This window comes from Hordeum vulgare, chromosome 4H, assembly GCF_904849725.1.
Source record: "Hordeum vulgare subsp. vulgare chromosome 4H, MorexV3_pseudomolecules_assembly, whole genome shotgun sequence".
NCBI lineage: Eukaryota > Viridiplantae > Streptophyta > Magnoliopsida > Poales > Poaceae > Hordeum > Hordeum vulgare.
Genome location: NC_058521.1, coordinates 537,275,859 through 537,281,031, shown reverse-complemented (window position 1 = coordinate 537,281,031; position 5,173 = coordinate 537,275,859). Strand labels below are relative to the sequence as shown.

The window sequence follows — 5,173 nt, the reverse complement described above, 5'->3', positions numbered from 1 at the left end:
TTCTCGAGAGTGGCTGCGCGCGTGCAGCCGCCGCCGCCCACGTGCACCACTCGGGCCTGACTGTGAATAAACTAACGATTTGAACGTTTCCAGAGAGCCAGGCCCAGAAATGCTTTAAACATCGTGTCATACATGCCCAACAATGTATGCAGCCAACCAAACAACCCGTTTACTTTCCGCGCGGGTCTGGTTGGGCCTCATGGAGCAACCAAACGCGCCTCGTGTGTTCTCATCGGCGTGTGGTAGGAGCCGCTCAATCTACGTGCGGAACTGAAGTGCTGCTTCTCTTTCAGTCGGACTCGATTAACCTGCTGCTTGGGAAGTCTGCTTGGCTGCCACTGCCAGCAGTCCTTTCTTTCTCTCTCTCTCTTGACAATTTTCGTCTCTCCCGTTCTCTTTTTACTACTGTGCTAAACACAATGATTTCAGTTTTGTCAGGCGGACATTGTGCAGATACGCAAATTCCTACTTATTGGACATACGGAGTACAAGAGGATCGCAAGCACATCTCATCGCCGGAGAAAAGCAGTACTTCGCTAATTGCTACTGCTCGGATTGCTGCCGTATATATTGCTAGCGAAACAACAGTAAGAACAAATCATTTTTTTGTCCAGCTATGACACCGTCGTGTATGTTGATATGGTTGGCACTCAGCCACACATTCTCGCTCTTCATTACTCCCTCCTGTTTCAAAATAAGTGACTCAAAAATCACTCAATTTTGTATTAAAGTTAGTGTAAAGTTGGGTCATTTTTCAGTCACTTATTTTAAGACGGAGGGAGTACGATGCATGTTAAGTAGTAGTAGTACATGTGTGCCTCATAGCTATATACGGATGCGATGTGCAAATGAACCCTTATTAAAAAAGAATATATGAACGTAATTGAACAAATTAATCAACCACGTATGCAAATACTTCATGATTACAAGCCTACAAATTATTTCGCAAATTAGAAACAAAGAAATGAACATGTGGAGGACACACCGGGCATGATTTGGATGAAAAAAAAACAACTACTCACGCTTTGTTAAAGCGGGTAGTTTTTTCCTTATAATTTATATTGCATCTCAATAATCTAGGATGATGGGAGGTTGTCATTTTTTACAATTTAATTGGGCATAATTGAAATTAGATTGTGTTGTTATTAATGCAGAAGAAACACATGATGACATTTTTTTGATGAATATTTTTCTTTCCACATTAACTTTTCATATTATTTTTGTTCATTAGCTTTCATAAAAAAATTGTAACACCATATAAAGTGCAATTTTCTTTCTACCAGGCTTATCCAAAACATATAAAAAAGGAAATCCCTTTGTTAAATATGGAAAATCCAGATTTTTCCAACATGCAAATGTCCACGTATATGTAACATTCGACTAAAATCCCCTAAAAAACATTCAACTAAAACAATATTATACTCCCTCCGTCTCAAAATTCTTGTCTTAGCTTTGTCTAAAAATGGATGTATCTAAATACTAAAACTTGACTAGATACATTCATATCTAAACAAATCTAAGACAAGAATTTTGGGACGGAGGGAGTATTTGCGAGTTATGGAACAAAACTACTTATTGTGGATGCGAAATATCAAATACTACCTCCGTTCTTAAATATAAGTCTTTGTAGAGATTTCACTAGTGGACTACATACGAATGTATATAGACATACTTTAGAGTGTACATTCAATCATTTTGTCCCGTATGTAGACCACTAGTGAAATTGCTTAAAAGACTTATATTTAGGAACGGAGGGAGTAGTAGATAAAAACGTGCATGGATTGGTCTTCAAGTGTAACATACAACTAAACATATTTTATGATATGGTGTAAAGTTTGGGAGTACATATCTACAAGTACATTTTTAGGAAACTTGGGGTTTCTACATGATATCATGATACATTAGTGTCATTGTGTTTTAGAAAATTGGTGTGGCAAGCACATAAGATTTCAGATCATACTATTAATGATAGGAAAAAGATAATATATTTTCTGTCTTTGAAAAAAAATATCCTTTCTAAAGTATCTTAACTACTCCCTCCGTTCCTAAATATAAGTCTTTTTAGATGTTTCACTAGGAGACTACATACGGATGTATATAGACATATTTTAGAGCGTTGATTCACTCATTTTCTTCCGTATGTAGCCCCCTAGTGAACTCTCTAAAAAGACTTATATTTAGGAACGGAGGGAGTAATAACTTGGGTCTTGAGGACACTCAATTAGTAAATATACCGATGAATATATTGGTGAATATTGCCATGTTGTCGTGTACTATATCTATTCATTATGAAGACACAATACAACATTTTTGCAACATAATTATGTGAAGCATATAATATGTAAAATATACGACCATGAAATTGTTGAAAATAATATATCTTTTTTTCGTACAATAGAGAATATGCATTGCTCAATGCTTGCAATAATTTAAACTTTAATAATAATTATCATTTCAAAATACAGTTCTTAGAAATACTGAATGCAGCAAATGTTTATAAAACTATAACTCAGAAACATCTATCTAAATTGTAGGCTAGCCCGTGCGGGGCACGTGTTGATGACTAGTTTGTCTAATTGAGATGATTTGGAGTTTTGTTCTTAGGGAATCCATCTCGATAAACCAACCAGGTGTTGGCTCTCTAACACAAGTCCTCCCTGCCCGCTATAGTTCGGAGGGGAACTACGGAATAATATCATCCGATCCTGGATACAGCAAACTGGAGAGAGAAGAACCAGGCACTGCACTAGCTACCAGCAAGCTGCTGATCGTGCCTGATCGCCTGCCAAATTGCGCCTCTACTCCACGGGCCAGGTCACGGCAATGGGGCTCCTCACCGTGCGCCGCCTCCCCTGCCCCGCGCTCCGCTGCTTCCACACAAGGCACCCCTCCGCGCTGTCCTTCCCCGCCGCGGCCGACGCGTCCACCCACACCTGGAAGCTCTTCTTCTCGCCGAACTCGGCGAACGCCAGCGTCGTGGGCGCGCGCGCGACCGTGACCTTGACCCCCGGCGGCGCGGCCACCCGCGCCGTGTACGTCGAGTTGGGCGCGCCCACGTTGGTGACCGTCCTCCGGAGCACCGCTGAGGCCTCGCCGCCGCCGTGCTTGAACGCCACCGCGATCGACGGGTAGTTGAGCGTGAACCCCGGGTTGTCCTGCAGCAGTTCGCTGCAGTTGACGGCGCTGTGCGTGATCTTGAACACCTCCCTCTGCGTGTACCCCAGCGTGCACAGGTGCGTCACGTAGTCGGCCGGCTCGATGTCGTAGATGAGGCCCGGGTCGACGGCCAGGGCCGGGTTCACGTGCCCGGCGCCCATGGCGAACGCGTCGGCGCGCTCGCCACCGTCGCCGTCGGTGATCGGCTTGCCCTGCCGGTCCTTCACGTCGGCCGTCGTCATGATCGCCGACCGCACCATCGCCGGGCTCCATGACGGGTGCGCTGACCTGACCAGCGCCGCGATGCCGCTCACGTGCGGGCACGCCATCGACGTCCCCGACAGCACCGTGAAGTTGGACCGCCGCGCGTCGCCGTCCAGCCCCGACGGGCCCACGCTGCCCGGCCACGCCGCGATGATGTTCACCCCGGGCGCGATCACGTCCGGCTTCAGCACTGACGGGCTCGTCACGCTCGGCCCGCGCGCCGAGAACAGCGCCACTGCCGGCGCGCGCGCTCGCCCGATCCGCGTGCCGCCGAACACGATCCTAGCCACCGGCCGCGGAGTCGAGCTGATGTAGTTCTTGAGCTCGACGGCCTCCTCGTAGCCGACTAGCGTCGCGGGGAGGACGTGCACGTCGACAGAGTCCTCCTGCCGGTTGATCTCGGAGTTCGTGAGCACCATGGCCGCGCCGCCCGCTTCCTTCACCGCCTGGCCTTTGTCTGCCCGTCCGGTGATTCCTCGGTCACATACCACCATCTTCCCGGCGACGTCGGCCACGGAGAGGGACCCCTTCATGCAGTACATCCCTTCCCGGGACCCACCGGCGGCGTAGAACAGCTCGAGCGCCTTCCCGCCATTTTTCAAATCGACTTTTCCGGGGTACATGGACTCACCGTACAGGACCCGGCCGTTGCCGAGCCGGACGTAGGCCGGGAAGCGGCGGTCCAGTGTGGCGGCACCGACGGTGAGCATCCAGGGCGCCTCATTTGCCACGGAGCTCGGCTCCGGCCCGTTGTTACCGGCGGCGCTCACGACCGAGACGCCGCGCACCGTGGCACGGAAGCTGCCGATGGCGATGCTGTCCTCGAAGAGCGGGATGGGGAAGCCGCCGAGGGAGAGGGATAGCACATCAACGCCGTCGCGCACTGCATCGTCCATCCCGGCGAGGATGTCGGAGCTGAAGCAACCGTTGAACCAGCAGACCTTGTACGCAGCGACGTGCGCGCCGGGAGCCACGCCGCGCGCCTCCCCGGCCCCGGCGCCGAGGACACTGGCTCCGGCCACGGCGCTCCCCGCGGCCGTCGACGCCGTGTGAGTCCCGTGTCCGTGCGCGTCCCGTGGCGAAGCGTACTCCCGCGTCCGCGCTGCGGCGTCCGATGGGTCCGTCGGGTAGTTGGCACGGTGGCCCTTGGAGTAGAATCGCGCGCCGACGAGCTTCCGGTTGCAGTTGGTCGCGTTGAACCGCTCCCCGGTCTCGCACACGCCCCGCCACCGGTCCGGCACCGGCGGCATCCCGCGGTCGTCGAAGCTCGGGCTCTCCGGCCACACGCCCGTGTCGAGCACCCCGACGACCACGCCGCGGCCGTAGCGTGCGCGTGCCCACGCCCCGGTCGGGCAAACGTTGAGGCCGAGGAACCGGTACGAGTACGTGGTGTGCAGCTCGACCCGGCGGTCCTCCCGCACCGACGCGACGCCCGGCAGCGCCCGCAGCGCCGTCGCCTCGCCGCCGTGAGCCGCGCCGCAAAGCCGTCGAACACGGTGTGGTAAGAGTAGAGCAGCCGCTTGCCATCTTGCTCCTCGGAAGAAGGCACGGATTTGAGGAGGAAGGCGAGGTGCCAGTCGTGCTCGGAGGAGGTTGGGTCGCCGCCGCCGGTAGGTCCGCGTGGGTGCAGCTGCACAATGTAGGTCTGCAGAGCCTCCTCCTGAGCCGCGGCGGCTCCATGAAGATACACCGACGAGGAGGAGAGGAAGAGGGACACCACCACGTGGGAGGTGAACAGGTGGTAGAAACCCAT

General features: G+C 52.2%; 1 pseudogene; it reads right to left on the bottom strand.

Moving 5' to 3' along the window:
• Positions 1-2,492: 2,492 nt before the first annotated feature.
• Positions 2,493-5,173, bottom strand: LOC123450708 (annotated as a pseudogene).